The 17,558-nt window shown below is 44.5% G+C and overlaps 1 protein-coding gene across 5 annotated transcripts in view; it reads right to left on the reverse strand.

Annotated features, from left to right (window-relative positions):
- SUFU (SUFU negative regulator of hedgehog signaling) overlaps positions 1-17,558 on the reverse strand; it is a 112,024-nt gene that overhangs the window by 35,049 nt on the left and 59,417 nt on the right. The window lies entirely within an intron of this gene.

The raw sequence follows: 17,558 nt of genomic DNA on the forward strand, positions 1-17,558 counted from the left end.
GTCTGGGTTGTGCCCCACACACCTCTGCAGAGACGTACAGTCTGGAGGGGCGGGCGTTTCCATGAAATCACAGACACGGGGCCCGGGCGGACCAAGAGAAACGTGCAAACATGGCCAACTCATAGCCTCACCACTGCACTTCACACAGGCTCATCACTTCAAAAACACTGTCTAGGACAGCATAACCACAAGGAAGAAAACACCCATGTGGGAGGAAGTCTCCCCCCAGCCCTGACTCTTCTGTTGGGTACCGTTCCAAAGGTACTCTGTACTTACCAGCCTGTGTGTATCTACAGGGTCTCTCCACCTTTTTTTTCCCTAATACAAATGGTAGCACACTGTTTTGCACATTCTGGTTTGGTGGGTTGTTTTTTTTTTCTTTTATAGATTTTATTTGTCAGAGAGAGAAAGAGTGAGCACAAGCAGGGGGAGCAGCAGGCAGAGGGAGAAGGAGAAGCAGACTCCCCGCTGAGCAGGGAGCCCGATGCAGGGCTCGATCCCAGCACCCTGGGATAATGACCTGAGCCGAAGGCAGTCGCTTAACCGACTGAGGCACCCAGGTGCCCCTTGTACATTTTGTTTAATGATATATCTTGGGGGATCATTTCATATCAGCACATAAAAAGCTACCTCATTCTTTTTTTTAAAGATATATTATTTATTTTAGAGAGCAAGAGAGAGACAACATGAGTGGGAGGGGCGGAGGGAGAGGAAGAGAGAATCTCAAGCAGACTCCACGCTGAGCATGGAGCCTGACGCAGGACTCAATCCCAGTCCCTGAGATCACGACCTGAACCAAAACCAAGAGTCAGATGCTCAACCGACTGTGCCACCCAGGCGCCCCACTACCTCATTCTTTAAATGGCTGTATGGTAGCTCATGTGGTCTATCACTTATGATCTGGGAATCTCAACAGCTGGGGACTCTTCACTTTTTATCAATATTTAAAGGCAAGGCAGGGGCGCCTGGGTGGCTCAGTTGTTAAGCATCTGCCTTCAGCTCAGATCGTGATCCCAGCGTTCTGGGATCAAGCCCCGCATCAGGCTCCTCCACTGGGAGCCCACTTCTTCCTCTCCCACTCCCCCTGCTTGTGTTCCCTCTCTCGCTGGCTGTCTCTATCTCTGTCAAATAAATAAATAAAATCTTAAAAATAAATAAATAAATAAATAAATAAAGGCAAGGCAAAACATGCAAACACACACACACACACACACACACACACACACACACACACACCAGCCTGAAGCCACCCAGGGAGGCCTGAAAGAGCTTCTGCTCTCCCTTGTCTTGGTGTGAATACTAACTCCTTCCTGTGTCAGGTATGGTTACACCAACTACTTTTTCCATCTAAGAGACAGGCTCAGCTTTTTGGTCCTACCCTCAAAAGCATTCATTCATGAGGGTGAAGGAAGACTACTTCCTCTAGGAGACATGGGGTGATAAAGGGAGAGACGGCACAGCTCCAGGCAGAGCCAACTGGAAACCTTCAAATTTCCCAATTCCTGCTGTGCCCACTTTTCCCAGATTCCTTCTCCTTTTACAGAAATGTGTCTCTACAAGCAGCCTGCATGATCTACAAGTCAGAAACAAAGCAACAAGTAAAAAGATTGAATTAATAATTCAAAAGTTTTACCCCATAATAAGCTTACCCCAGATGGCCTCACTGGTAAATTCTACCAAACATTTAAAGAACTAATACCAATTCTTCACAAACTTTTCCAAAAAATAAAAGAGGTATCACTTGCCGATTCTTTCTATAAAACCAATATTACCCTAATGCCAAAGCCAGACAAAGGCATTACAAGAAAAGAAAGCCATAGATCATTATCCCTTATTCATACAGACACAAAAATCCTCACTAAACAGTAGCAAACTGAACATAGCAACATACAGAAAGGGTTTATACATAATGACCAAGTGAGATTTATCCCAGAAATACAAGGTTGATGTAACATAAGAAAACCAATGTAATATATTATATCAATAGAATAAAGATTTTAAAAAACCCACATGATCATCTCAATAGACATAGGAAAAGCATTTGCAAATACTAATACTAATACTCTTTTATGATAAAAATACTCAAACTAGGAAGAGATAGGAACTTCTTCAATATATAAAAGGGCATCTACAGAAGATAGTAAAGACCGAATTATTTTCCTCTAAGATCAGGAGCATAACAGAGATGCCCACTCTTATCACTTCTATTTAACATTGTATTAGGGGTTCTAACCAGGGCAATTAGGCAAGAAAAAATAAACAAAAATCCAGGTAAACTGGAAAGGAAATGAAACTATATTTGCCAATGACATGATCTTGTACAAAGAAAGCCCTAAGGAATCCACTAAAAAACTATGAGGATAAACAAGTTCAGCAAGGTTGCAGAGTACAACAGCAATATCCAAAAACCACTTGTATGTCTGTGTACTTGCAATGAACAATCTGAAAACGAAATTAAGAAAACTTCCATTTACAACAGAACAAAAAAGAAAACAATGTTCAGGAATATATTTAACCAAAAAAATGTAAAACTTGCACTCTAAAAACTATAAAACACTGTTGAAAGGAATTAGAGAAGACCTATATAAATGAAAAAATATACAATATTCATGGATACAAAGACTTAATATTGTTGACATTAATATTCCCCAAAGTGATCTACAGATTCAATCCAATCCTTACCAAAATGCCAAATGCCTTTTTTGCAGAAATTTAAATGATGATCCTAAAATTCATATGAAAATGCCAGGGACCCAGAATAGCTTGAAACAAGTTTGAAAAAGACAAACAAAGTTGGAAGACTTAATTTTCCTAATTTCAAAACTTGCTACAAAGCTACAGTTCTCGAGACAGTGTGGTACTGGGACACCTGGCTGGCTCAGTTGGTAGAGCACGCAACTCTTGATCTCGGGGTGGAGAGTTCAAACTCCATGTTCGGTGGAGAGATTGCTTAAAAATAAAGTCTTAAAAAAAAAAAAACAACAGGGGCGCCTGGGTGGCACAGCGGTTAAGCATCTGCCTTCGGCTCAGGGCGTGATCCCGGTGTTATGGGATCGAGCCCCACATCAGGCTCCTCCACTATGAGCCTGCTTCTTCCTCTCCCACTCCCCCTACTTGTGTTCCCTCTCTCGCTGGCTGTCTCTATCTCTGTCGAATAAATAAATAAAATCTTAAAAAAAAAAAAAAACCAACAGTGTAGTACTGGCATAAGGATAGGCATTTGATCAATGAAACAGGATTTAGAGTCCAAAAATAAGCCCTCACATTTATGGCCAATTAATTTTCGACAACAATGCCCAGGCAATTCAATATAGGAAAGATAGTCTTTTCAGCAAGTGGTGCTGGAACAACTGGATATCCACATATGAAAGAATTAAGTTGGATCTCTTATACCATAAACAAAAATTGATTTAAAATAGATTATAGGCCTAACCGTAATAGCTGGAACTATAAAACTCTTAGAAGAAACATAGGAATAAACCTTCTGACCTTAAATTAGGCAATGGTTTCTTAGATAGACACCAAAAGCACCAGCAACAAAGGATAAACTGGACTTCAATAAAATGAAAACCTTTTGTGTGCAAACAGTACCACTGAGAAAGGAAAAAGAAATGCAAATCCAAACCACAATGAGATACCTTGTCACAACCATTAGGATGGCTATTATAAAACGAAACAAAACAAAACAGAAAACCACCCAGAAAATGAGAAGTGCTGGTGAGGCTGTGGGAAAACTTTCAACTTGGGCGCACTGTTCCTGGGAATGTAGGATGGTACAGCCACTGTGGAAAACAGGGTGACAGTGCCTCCGGAGGTTAAAAATAGACTTGTCATAGATCCAGCAATTCTTTTTTTTTTTTTTTTTTAAGATTTTATTTATTTGACAGAGAGAGACAGCCAGCGAGAGAGGGAACACAAGCAGGGGGAGTGGGAGAGGAAGAAGCAGGCTCTTAGCGGAGGAGCCTTATGTGGGGCTCGATCCCAGAACGCTGGGATCGCCCTGAGCCGAAGGCAGACGCTTAACAACTGTGCCACCCAGGCGCCCCGATCCAGCAATTCTACGCCTGGGTATATATACCCAAAAGAATTAAAGAGACTCAAACAGGTACTTGTATACCCAGGTTCACAGCAGAATTAATCACAATGGCCAGAGAAGGGAAGCGAGCCAAGAGTCCATCAATGGATGAATGGATTAACAAAACATAGTATTTATTTTTCAGCCTTAAAAAAGGACATTCTAATACATGCTACAAGATGGATGAATCTTAAAGATATTATGCTAAGTAAGCTAATCCCCAAAAAAGTGACTCCACTTACAAGAGGTGCCAGAGTAGTCAAATTTATAGAGACAGAAAGTAGATGTGTGGTTGCTGGGGGCTAGGGGAGGAAGGAAATGATAAGTTAGCACTCGGGGGGACTGGGTGGCTCACTAACTTGGGGGGCCCGGGTGGCTCAGTCAGTTACGTGGCTGCCTTCAGCTCAGGTCATGATCCCAGGGTTCTGGGATTGAGCCCCACATTGGGCTCAGCAGGAAGCCTGCTTCTCCCTCTCCCTCTGCTGCTCCTTCTGCTTGTGTTTATGCACTTTCTCTCTCTCTCTCTCTCTCTCTCCCCGTCAAATAAAGAAATAAAATCTTTAAAAAAAAGTTAGCACTTAATGGATATAGAGTTTCAGTTGGGGAAGACAAAGTTCTGGAGATGGATGGTGGCAAGAGTTGTACAACAATGTAAATGCATTTAATGCCACATAACTGTACACTTAAAAATGGTTTAAATGGGACGCCTGGGTGGCTCAGTTGGTTAAGCAGCTGCCTTCAGCTCAGGTCATGATCCCAGCGGGGAGCCTGCTTCTCCCTCTGCCTGCCGCTCCCCCTGCTTATGCTCTCTCTCTCACTCTCTCTCTCTCTCTCATTCTGTCAAATAAATAAATAAAATCTTTAAAAAATTGGTTAAAATAGCAAATTTTGTATTATGTATATTTAACCACAATTTAAAAAAACAAAAAGTGAAAAGGCAACCTACAGAATTCAAGAAAATATTTACAAGTCTGAGAGGTATCCAGAATATATAAAGAGACTTACAGCTCAATAATAAAAAGATAAATAATCCAACTTTAAAATGGGTGAAGAATATGAATAGATCTTTCTCCAAAAAAGATATAAAAATACCCAATAAGCACATGAAAAGCCGCTCAGCATGATCAGCCATTAGGGAAAGACCACAGTGAGATCCCATCATTTCACACTCACGAGGGTGGCTACAGTGACAATGACAATAACAAATGTTGGTAAGGATAGAAATTGGAACCCTCATACACTGCTGGTGGGAATGGAAAATAGTGGAGCTGCTTTGGCAAACGGTTTGGCAATTCCTCAAATGATTAAACATGGAGTTGCCATATGACCTAGCAATTCCAATCCTATGTATATACCCAAAAGAAATGAACGCATGTCCACACAAACACTTGTACGTGAATGCTCACAATAGCCATGTTATTCACAACAGCCCAAAGGTGGAAACAACCCAAAGTCCATCAACTAATGAATGGAGAAATAAAACGTGGTACATGCACACAATGGAGTATTATTTGGCAACAGAAATAAAGGACTGATATATGCTACGACACGAATCTTAAAAACATTATACTAAGTGAAAGAAGCCAGTCACAAAAGGACATACGTGATTCCACTTGTATGGAATGTCCAGAATAGGCAAATCTATGGAGACAGAGGGATTAGTTGTTGCCTCGGGCTAGAATCATTAGAGGGGGTGGGGAGTAACTATCTGACATTGCGTTTGGGGGTGATGAAAATGTTCTGAGGTTCAGTGTGGTGATGGTTTCACAACTGTGAATTACATGGTATGTGAATTGGAGGAATCTTTGGCGAAAGGCAAAGTGGGCAAAGCAAGGCCAAGGTCTTAGATTCTTGGTTACTACCTTCTCAGGGTAAACAGTGGGCTGGGAGAAACCCGACTTACAATGCCCACACATCACAGCATGTCATAGGTCTATACGACCTAAACTACCAACATTTTCATTTTCTACAAATGAGGAAAGGATCCTTGAGAGAGACTGCCCAAGGTCATGGGACAAGTCAGTGATGGTGGGCATAGTGCCACATTTCCCAAACCTTTGAGTCAACCATAACACTTCTGTGTACCATCTGTACCATAACCTACCTGTATTTTCCCCTGTATTTCCCCCCTAACTTTTAAAAACCTAGACAAACTTAGTTTAAAGGAGACTTCATAGGGGCGCCTGGGTGGCTCAGTCGGTTAAGCATCCAACTCTCGATTTCAACTCAGGTCATGATCTCAGGGGATATGGGATAAAGCCCCACGTCAGGCTCCACATGGAGTGCAGAGTCTGCTTGTTCCTTTCCCTCTGCTCCTCCCCTGGCTCACGCGCTCTCTCGTGCTCTCTCTCAAATAAATAAAATCTCTAAAAATAAAAAAAGGAAATTTCATATTACTACTAAATCAGGAAAATAAGGGAAAAGCAGTGTTGCCTACAATAACTTCAAAGGAATTTGATGAAAACAAATTTAATTTTTAACAACTACTGTTGTCTACCTAACATTATTAAAAACTCAAATGAACCAGGGTTAAGGAGCCGTTAGAGGTTTCAAGAGTCATATCAAACAGACAAATCAGCAGGGTTATATCAGAAACTTGAACAGGGAAGACAGTCCTCATTATTCAGGTCACTGAATGGCTTGTCCAGTATGACCTAAAGTCTCCAGCTGGCTCTGGCAAACCCTGGTGCTGTGGTTAACTTTGCAGTTGGGAAGGCCGGCTTCCTATTTGCCTCTGCCCGTTACTAGTTATAACCCTCGGCAACTTGCCCAGCCACAATTTCCAAGCTTGTTTCCTTACCTGTAAGCAGAAACTAGTGTGCCTACTCGGTTTGCTTTCCACTGTTGCATGTTACTCCTATGCTGGAATACACTACAGCTGTTCCTGCCCAGGTCCTCGTTCCCCTAACAGAAATCCAGAACAGGCCCCAGAGCCTGTAGCTCCCAGCATGAGCCAGTAGGTGGCACCATCGCTCCTGGTTTAAGAAAGAGTTGGTCCGGTTCTAAACCGCCGCCCCACATCTAGCTGTCTGGTCCGTAGAAATATACCGAAACCTGGCAGGAACATAACCTGGAAACAGGGAAAAGGCTGAAAAGGCTTGGAGCCATGACCTTTTATTAACCAGAACTGACCTTGGCTTAAAAATAAATGTACAAACCCAAATGGTTTAAAAGAAGTAAGAATGACCAAAAAAATACTTCGTACAGACTTAATTTAGGAAGGGACTTAATTTAGGCAGCTGGAAGGGGAGACCCTAAGGCAGAAAAGAGAGACAGACCCAGTCGCTGCTCTGGGACCAACACATGTGGGATCAGAGTGAATTAAAAGGAGGGAAGGGGGAGGAGAACGTGTAACTACCCCCAGAAAGGTTTCATAATGCTAACAGCCTTCCAGACTAGGACACCTTCTTTCTTCCCCAGCCCTGCCTGGTGGGGGAACTAGACTTATTAGCTCTGCTGTGGCCAAGAAACAGTCTTTCTTAACAATGAAAGAGCCTTGGTCACAGTTTTCAAGCCTGGGACAAAGCCACAATGGGCTCATTCTTGAGTCCAGTCTGGTCTTTATGCCCTCGATGCTCGGCCCCATTCTGTGTGGAGCCACCGCGGGTCTCAGCACTCAGGCCCCAGCGCCCACCCCAGGAAGTTCTCAGCCCCTTCAGAGGGGTTTTCAAATGCTAATAATGCCTCGGTCGGAGGCCCAGCTGTTCCATCCAGTGGTTAGAGGGGCGCACTCCCTCTCTCCTCCTCTCTTTGGCTCCCTGAAGTGTCCTAACCAAGACATTAGGATGCAAATCCCTGGGACCTCCACCTAAACCACATAGCAAAGGGGCCTCCTGGGGTCTGAAGGGAGGCCATTCCAGGTGAAGACTGGATGCTACTTTCCATTCCCTTCCCTCTTCCTCTGAGCTCTGCCACCAAGAAACCTCCCTCCGCTGCTGCCTATTTGGCAAAGTCACCCGAGGGGAATACCACCCCACGCTGGCAAATAGAGTCCAAAATACTGCTAGGTATAGGTCTGCCCCTTGCTTAGCTGAGAGAAAGGTTTCACTACTCTATGTCTCCTTCCCCATTAACAGACAACTCCCTGGTAAGAACTCTTAAAAGTTGGGAGTGCTGTTTGGGAATGCAGGGTTTTGTTTTAAGATTTTTATTTTTAGGGCGCCTGGGTGGTTCAGTTAGTTAAGCGTCTGCCTTCAGCTCGGGTTGTGATCTCAGGGTCCTGGGATTGAGCCCCACATCGGGCTCTCTGCTCAGCAGGGAGCATGCTTCTCCCTCTCCTGCTCCCCCTGCTTGTGCACTCGCTCTCTCTGCTAAATCAATCAATCAATCAATAAATCAATCAATAAATAAATAACTTTTTAAAAAAGATTTTTAAGTAATTTCTACATCCAGTGTGGGGCTCGAACTCACAACCCTGAGATCAAGAGTCACATGCTTTACCAACTGAACCAGCCAAGCACCCTGGGAGTGCAGCTTCTAACTGGCCCCTCAGATCGGCCCTCACCCTACCCCCACTTCCCAAACATCCAGCCTTAGTCTTGGACGTTTGAAGTTGGACTGTGCCAGACATAAGAAGTTAGCAAAATCTAGGGAAATGGGTTGCAGAAGAAAAGAGCCATTGTTAGTAAAATAATTAGTGCTGCCTTTGAAACCCTGAGGAACAAATACATTCTTCAAGAGTTTGTAATTCATCCCAACTCTGGAAAATGACCGTCAGTCTACCATTCTGTGTGAAAGTACAGTCCCAGGGATGTTTCTGTCTCATAGTTCGGAAAGCAATGCTTCACCCTCCACACCCTATCGCAGAATTAATACGGTTGGTTGGAGGGGAACGGGTTAATGTTGTCTTCCAGAGCCCAAAAGAGTGGGTTTCTCATAGTGGAAGGTTGGACCCCTGAAGTCAAACACACTTTGAGTGAGTGCTCTGAGAGGAAGAGGGGCAAGGGCAGGAAACACAGCTGAATTGTGACAGGTGTCAAATGAGTGGCTGGTCTGCAAGAGGTATTTTAGAGAGAGCAGGAAAACCGGAAGTGGTGCAAAGCAGGCTGGCAGACTGGAGTCTGTCAACTTTGAGGTCAAACATTTTTTTTAAGATTTATTTAATTATTTTAGAGGGAGGGAGGGAGGGAGGGAGGGAGCAAGCACATGAGCAGGAGAAGCAGGAGGGGCAGAGGGAGAGGGAAAGAATCCCAAGCAGTCTCCACGCTGAGCACAGAGCCGGACACGGGGCTTGATCCCACAACACTGAGATCAAGACCTGAGCTGAAATCAAGAGTCAGATGCTTGGGGTGCCTGGGTGGCTCAGTCGTTAAGCGTCTGCCTTCAGCTCAGGTCATGATCCAGACTCCTGGGATTGAGCCCCTCATTGGGCTCCCTGCTCAGCAGGAAGCCTGCTTCTCCCTCTCCCACTCCCCCTGCTTGTGTTCCCTCTCTCATTGTGTCTCTCTGTCAAATAAATAAAATCTTAACAACAACAACAAAAAAATCAGATGCTTAACTGACTGAGCCACCCAGGCGCCCTCCCCTCTGGGTCAAACTTTTGAATAATGGGGTAGCCATCACAGCCTCTCCAGAAACTCTCTCCAGTTTTCTTGCCTTCTTGGTGCCCACAGATCACATCAGTGATCACACCTGGTTTGACAACGTGCGCTTAAATGTCCTACATGGAGACACAGAGCTGATTGCTAGGAGGGCTTAGCAGTTCCTCCCTAAAATGCCAGATGTTCCAGACACGCCCCAACAACACAGACTGCTGATAGGGAAGGGTCAAGTAGCCTGTCCTCCTGTCTCTGGAGAGTTCCAGCATGAAACCAAGACACATGGAGAGCATCCAGCAACCGCCGGACCCCACCCTCCTTCCTGAGGAGGCCCAAGCGGCTATTGCAGCCACTGTGGTCTGCTCAGCGAGCTGGGTCCAAAGGCTTCCTTTGAGGTTAGAAGACAGCCCCTTAAAGTCAACTGAAGGCCTATGAACTGAACTATCCTTATGGAGGCTGAAACCCAAGTCTGCACAGGCCCACGCAGCCTCATGAGCCCCCAGTGAGAGGAGACAACCTGGTGGTTTTGCTGAATGAACCAGCTCTGGCCGGGGCAGTGGAGGAGGTAAAGTTCAAAGTCAGTTCCGCTGGCCTATGCCCAGCCCAGATGCTCCTAACTGGGGCCACTGAGTTGGCCCACTTCCCCTGCTGGATCGCTCACGTAATCCTATCCTAATTTCTGAAGCCCAGGTGCTTTCTCCTTGCTCTAAGCCAAGCTGGGGGAGAGGGGGTGGCAATGTGTGTGCTTAGTCTGTTTGTTTCTTGAGCCTACAAAATTTGAGGAGATCACGGGGTGTAGGACAGCCTGATGCCACAGATTACATTTCTGGAGCCCGTAACACATCCATGAGATGCTATGCTCGTTCTGGGGAGAGTATGAGCCCAGGCACTGCACAGAGGATGCTGTCCTAGCACCCTAAGACCCAGGGCCTCCTCCACCTGACAGCACCTACCAAAGGATGAGTGGCACAGACCCTCTTCTTGCTGGGAAAGACCAGTAACTCTCCCTCCTCCAAGAATCCAAGCAAAGCTGTGAGTGAGCACTTCCCTGTCTGCCGGCCCCTGCTCCCCATCTCCAAGCCAAAGCTAAGAGTTCAGCTCAGAGCCTTGCAGCAGTGGTGAGGGAAGGCCCATCTCAGCAAGTCTGGATGGCAGTCGAGGGCAGTGATGCATGCATGTCTCACAGGAGCAAAAAATAACTATGTCCTGGGTAATTCCCCTCTACCACTCGAGCAATGCAAGCAGAGGATAAGGATGGGACACTCGAGAGCTTAGAGGCTTGAACTGGTACAAAACAACAGAACTGGGCACCCCCGCCTTTCTCCCCACACATGCACTGCAGACAAGATGCCTGCAGGAAGGAGGCCTCAGGAGCACGACGGCACCACAGCCCATAGCAGGGTTTCAAACCAAACTCCTCCAAAGAAAGGCCATTTTCTTTTAGAAAGAAAAAATAAAAAGAAAACAAACATACTGTGGGGGGAGGGAGAGAAACAGATTCTCTGGACATGTGTTCACGAGCTTTGGGGGCTAGCAAGCAGAGTTCTTCATCGCTGGATGGTGTGGATGGTCGCTGGCTGTCAAGTTTTTCCAACCTGGTCAAGTGGTGGAAGTGAGAATAGACTGCTCCCCGTCCCCACACACACCTTTTTCAAGTTCTGAGTGCAGTTTCATGACTGAAAAGTTAATGTGAGTGTTTGGTTAGAGAGCTTCCCTCAACTAGTTCTGTCTGATATTAATTTGGCTAAATGTGGCTGCAAGACAGAGGGAAATGAATGTGCTGTACCGCTTAATTAAATAAAGAAGAGGGGACATGTTTGTTCTTACAAAACTGAAAGGAACCGTAAAGGATATTCCTTCTAGGTTTTGCCCAGAATCAAAGGAATCGCCAAGGATTACAAAGCCAGTCAAAAGAGACTCCAAATTGTTTCCCTATGTATTTTTTCAAAAACCTCTGGCTCTCCAACTCTCTCCCTCTCCCTCAAAGCCACGATAATAAAGACAAATAGTGAAGTGTAAGGAAAATCCCTTTTATAAGCAGAGAAGCTCAGCAGTCTGCACTAGGGGTCACAGCAGGGGAAGTAGGAGGCTAGGGGGCTCCCACCCAAAAGCGAGTCTCTGGGAGCTGCACAGCTTTGAGGAGTGGCTCACTACCTACCAGTGGTGTGGCTCCCCAGAGGCAGAGTGTGGGTCCTTGACCCTCACCTTGCGTCCGTATACATGGAGCCACGGCAGGACTCATTCTTCCCACGGAAGGGTGAATGCCTCCATGCAAACAGAGCTCAGTATGGGTTACCTGTCACACTCGTAGCTGTCACTGGCCAAATCCCGTCCACTCACCCTCTATGTGCCATGCTCTCCTATGGGGCATGCAGGTCCTTGCTCTCCATTTCCAGAGAGCCTTGAGTCCTAAGCTGGCAGATGCTTTCACTTTTCTTTTCAAGTAGCTCCATCTGTTTAGACACCTGTCAGTATGGGAAGGAAAAGTCTTTTGCCCAGAGGCTTGTAACTAGGCAAAACCTACCCCTCTTACTCTCCTGAGCCAGCACACGCCCCGCCACCTGCAGGCAGGCCCCTTTGTTCTTAAAGCCAAAATAACTATAGAGGGTTTTAAATTTGCAGTCCCTATATACATTTCAACCCCCCCTCCCCAAACAGTGCCAGGAGATGCTTTGAAGCTTCAAAATCAAGCACATGCTTCTACTCTTTCCATCTTTTTCCTCAAGAGATTAGGTAGGTCTACAATGAAAATCCATTTTGCTGCCAAGCACCCGTAAAGCGGCATAGTCACTTTGGAGGGCCACATGGCAGAATGTATTAATATAAACGTACTTTCTCTTTGACCTAATCATTCCACCTCATAGTACGAATCTACCCTAGAGCAAAACATGTTCACAAGGAGGAATGAAAAAGAATGCTCCCAACATCTGTGTGCTGTTCGTGATAGTGAAAAAAATGGAAACAACCTAAATGTACATCAAGAGAATGGTTAAAATATGGCTTATGCATACTATAAAATCATAGGCAGTAGTAAAAAGGAATTAGATAAATCTTTATTTTTTTTTGTTTTTTTTTTTAAGATTTTATTTATTTATTTGACAGAGAGAGAGAGACAGCCAGCGAGAGAGGGAACACAAGCAGGGGGAGTGGGAGAGGAAGAAGCAGGCTCATAGCAGAGGAGCCCGACGTGGGGCTCGATCCCAGAACTCCAGGATCACGCCCAGAGCCAAAGGCAGACGCTTAACGACTGAGCCACCCAGGCGCCCCAAATCTTTATGTTCTGACACGGGAAGATCTCCAAGATGCACAGTTAACTAGGAAGTCCAACTGTGAAGGACAGTACAGTTTCACTCACATTAGAGAAGAAAAAAATACGGGGCGCCCGGCTGGCTCAGTTGGTAGAGCATGCGACTCCTGATCTCGGGGTCATGAGTTTAAGCCCTGCATTGGGGGTAGAGTTTACTTAAAAAAAAAAAAAAAAAAAAGAAGGGAAATATATATATACACAAAACCAAACCACTTCTAGAGGTCCCCAGAAGAAGGTGAATACATAGAAAAAGCCTGGTTGGGGGCAAGGAAGCACACGGTGGTGTGGGGAGGGGCTGAGATTGGGTCGTATGGGCAGGGAGGACTTTGACTTTATTCATAGAGTCTAAATCGTTAACTTCCAAAATGGATTTCTATATTATTCGTATGCTTAAAAAAATACAATGAGAAAGAAGAACTCCTCCTTCCTAGCTCTGACATGCAGTGGGAACTCCCCTGGCTGCCTCGGCAGCCATCACACTGGCTACCGTGCCACTCACTCCAAGTGCGGCAGTGTAGACTTTCAGTGTAGACTTGGACGGTCCGGAAATCGAGGGGACAATCCTTGCCTTGTCTCTAAGAAGTTACTGGTGGCACTTCCACTAGCTAAGCATTTAAGTTCTTGAAGAAACACCCCACCTTCTCCTATATTAACCAGACTAATGATGCTGGTACTCTTGCCACAGACTTCAAACTTTTCTTGTTCCTCTACTTTTCTTCTTCTCTTAGCGGTTATAGTCAGTTACATAAAAATAACCCCCTTTCTCTCCCTTGCTGTTTTTGTTTAGTCCTATTTCTGTACCTGCCCATTGTTTCCTGTTAGCACTTTCACCATTCTTACTGCTGTGCCGCTCAGGGTTAACGCAGGACTGAAAGCACCCAACATCTAGGATCAAAATGGCAGACACAGCTACAGACTAACAACCAGAAGGGCCAGGGGAAGAAGGCTGCACACCCGCTATTTCCATTTGCTGGGGAGTAAGAGCCGAGGCACTTACACTCTGGAGCAAAGCTCCATCTGTATCTATGAACATTCTTCACCAAAGACCTTTAGCACAGCCCTCATTTTGCCTAAATTCCAAAGAGGAAAGGCATTTTGCCCCTTTTGCAGAAATCCGGAAATCTGGAGGGACACACTACTCTAGGATTAACTTTTTTGCTTTGTTATTTGGTGTTTGTTTTGGGGAGTGGAGAGAGTTTGTATTCTTGGCACTTACCGGCTAGGGAGGTACAGACAAAATAAGCATCTTTGTTTTTCCTTCAGGAAAGAGGATGATGAGGACAGCATGTGGCTCTGGCACCTTTCAAAAGAAGAATCTGGTTCTGTCTTTATGTACATAACGCATTCGGTTTCCAATTTACAAAGAGTGAAACCTTCTGGAGCCAGGTAAGAAGTTAAGTAGATCAAAACAGAAATTCTTATCTGGAGTGCTACCCTTATTGCAGAAAAAAAGTCTATCCCCATCCAGACTGCAAGGTCAAATGTAACCAAGTGTGGAACTGTTCAAGGGCAGGTAGGGCTCAGGGTTCTGCCCTAACACTCTCAGCAAGAAGCCACTGCTGAGTAAGTCACCAGATTCAGTCTGGCGGCAGAGAAAACCGGATGAATCAGTCAAACCAAACCAATAAACCTCAACCCTTCTTCCCATCCACCAACCACACTGAGACAGTCTGAAGAGAAAGGAAAGCATGTGGTACGGAGGTGACCTGAGTACCTGAGAAGATGGCTCCTAAGGAATTCTTTCTCACTTAACCTGCTAGGGCTTAACCAACCCACCATACAGCTTTGAGCTTCAAATGTCTCCAAAGCGCATTAGAAGAATTTTTTTTCCCCACTTCTGTCTGAAACTTAGGCTTTAGAAACAATTAAGCAAACAACAAATAACTTGTCAAGGTGAATTTTCAACCAAAATAGAGAAAACAATGCAATGAACTCCCTTATACCCATCACTTGGCCTCAATAATTATCAACTCATGGGCAATCCCAAACCATATATAACCCTACCCCCAATCCAAATTCCCACTCCATCCCCACAGGATTATTTTGCAACAAATTTCAGACATCATATCATTTCATCTGTAAGTATTTTAGTACAGATCTCTAAATGGTAAGGATTCTTTTTAAAAACATAAAAGTTATTGTCCCAATTGACTTTTTTTTTTTTTTAAGATTTATTATTTATTTATTCTTTTTTAGAGAGAGAGCATGCATCAGGGGCAGGGGCAGAAGGAGAAGGAGAGAATCTCAAGCAGATTTCCTGCTGAGTGCAGAGCCCAACGTGGAACTTGATCCCATGACCCTGGGATCACGACCCAAGCGGAAATCAAGAGTCAGATGCTTAACGGTTGGACCCATTCAGGCACCCCCAAATTGACTTTCTATAAATTTCTTCTACGGTTGGTCTGTTCAAATTACTATCCAAATTAGGGTCACACACTATATTTGGCTGATTTATTTATTTATTTATTTATTTATTTATTTATTTATTTATTTATTTTTTAAAGATTTTATTTATTTATTCGACAGAGACAGAGACAGCCAGCGAGAGAGGGAACACAAGCAGGGGGAGTGGGAGAGGAAGAAGCAGGCTCATAGTGGAGGAGCCTGATGTGGGGCTCGATCCCATAACGCCGGGATCACGCCCTGAGCCGAAGGCAGATGCTTAACCGCTGTGCCACCCAGGCGCCCCTGGCTGATTTATTTTTTAAGCCATTTTAATCTAAAAGTTTTTCCCTCTTCCTCTTTTTGTTTTTTTCCTTATTAAAGGAACCGGGTTGTTTTTCCAGTAAAATTCCCCCAAAGTCTGAATTTTGCTGATTGCGTCCCCATGCCATCATTTAGCAAGTCCCTCTGTCCTTTGGTGTTTCCTGTAAATGCCGAAGGTTAGAGCTAGAGGTTGTAAGCTCATGGTTGGCTGCACCGTTCTATCGTTCTTCATAATTTTTTATCTTTAATCTTTAATTTATATAGGAAAGGCAGATTAAATGTGTGGTTCTTTTCCTTTATTCACTAGTTTTCATGAATAATAAATTATCAGATCTTCTAAAGATGATCAGTTTGTTGTTTGCCTTTTTAAGTATTATTACGAACACATGGATTTTAATATATTTGATGTGTTTCAATCCATTGCAGTTGTTATTGTTCTTAATACTTATATAATCCCATCTTTGGCTGGTAGAAGTCTCTAAAATAGAGACTCTCCTGGGTCTGTTGATATGACTCACACAATCTTTGGTAGCTTCCTTGTTTTCTGGTATAAAAAGATGTTATAGGCTTGGCGTGCCTGGGTCAGACTCTTGATTTCAGCTCAGGTCATCATCTCAGGGTCCTGGGATCGAGCCCAGTGGGGAGTCGGCTTGTCTCCCTCTCCCTCTGCCCCTCCCTCCACTTGGGCGTGTGTGCTCTCTCCCTGTCTCTCTCTCTCTCTCAAATAAATAAATCTTAAAAGAAAATGTTATGGGCTCATTGTGTATATTTTTTGCCTCAGAACTGGAATCAGTCGTTTCTCCAAAAAGCCTTAGTTTGTTTGTTTGTTTCTTTCTTTCTTTCTTTGTTTTTCTTGAGAGAGAGAGAGCACCAGCACGTGGGGGGGGGGATCAGAGGGAGAGGGAAAGACAGAATCCTAAGCAGGATCCATGCCCACTAGCGTGGAGCCCCACGCAGAGCTCAATCCCACGACCCAAGATCATGACCTGAGCCAAAATCAAGAGTCCCACGCTTAACTGATTGAGCCACCCAGGCCCAAGGCTTAGTTTCTTTTAATGAGAAATGGTATATGGTAACCACAATCTGGACCTAGAAGTACCTACTGCTACTGGATTATTGTTTCAAGACTTTTTTACGGGTGCCTGGGTGGCTCAGTCGGTTAAGCATCTGACTTGGGCTCAGGTCATGACCTCGGGGTTCTGGGATCAGGCCCCACGTCCAGCTCCCCGATGAGTGGGGAGTCAGCTTCTCCCTCTCCCTCTGACCCTCCCCCAACTTGTGCTCTCTTTCTTTCAAATAAATAAAATCTTTAGAAAAAGGAATTTTTCAGTAAACAAAGATAAAAATATTGTTTTTAAAAGAGAAAATAATCTTAAGTTCATCCTGATATTTACAGTTAAAATTTAAGAATATAGGGGCAACTGGGTGGCTCAGTCAGTTGAGCATCTGACTCTTGGTTTCGGCTCACATATGAGCTCAGGGTCGTGAGATCGAGCCCCACATCGACTCCACGCTGGGTGTGGAGACTGCTTAAGATTCTCTCCCTCTGCCCCTACCTGCCCAATAAATAAATAAATCTTAAAAAAATCTTAAGAACACAGAATTTTTATTTATTTAATTTATATTTGTGTTTTTCTCTTACTAAAAATCTTGGTTTCTAATATAATTACTTATTTGCTTTATTCTATTATATACATATACTAGTTTCAGAATAACCGATATTATTAACAATATGATCACTGAAAATAGGGTTTTTTGCAGCACCTGGGTGGCTCAGTCGGTTAAGCATCTGCCTTCAGCTCAGGTCGTGATCCCAGGGTCCTGAGATCGAGCTCCACATCGGGCTCCCTACTCAGCAGGAAGTCTGCTTCTCCCTCTCCCTCTGCTCGTGTGCTCACTCACTCACTCTTTCTCAAATAAATAAAATATTTTT

The sequence above is a fragment of the Ursus americanus genome, chromosome 6 (assembly GCF_024610735.1).
Source record: "Ursus americanus isolate L20-20 chromosome 6, mUrsAme1.1.p, whole genome shotgun sequence".
NCBI classification, from domain to species: Eukaryota; Metazoa; Chordata; class Mammalia; order Carnivora; family Ursidae; genus Ursus; species Ursus americanus.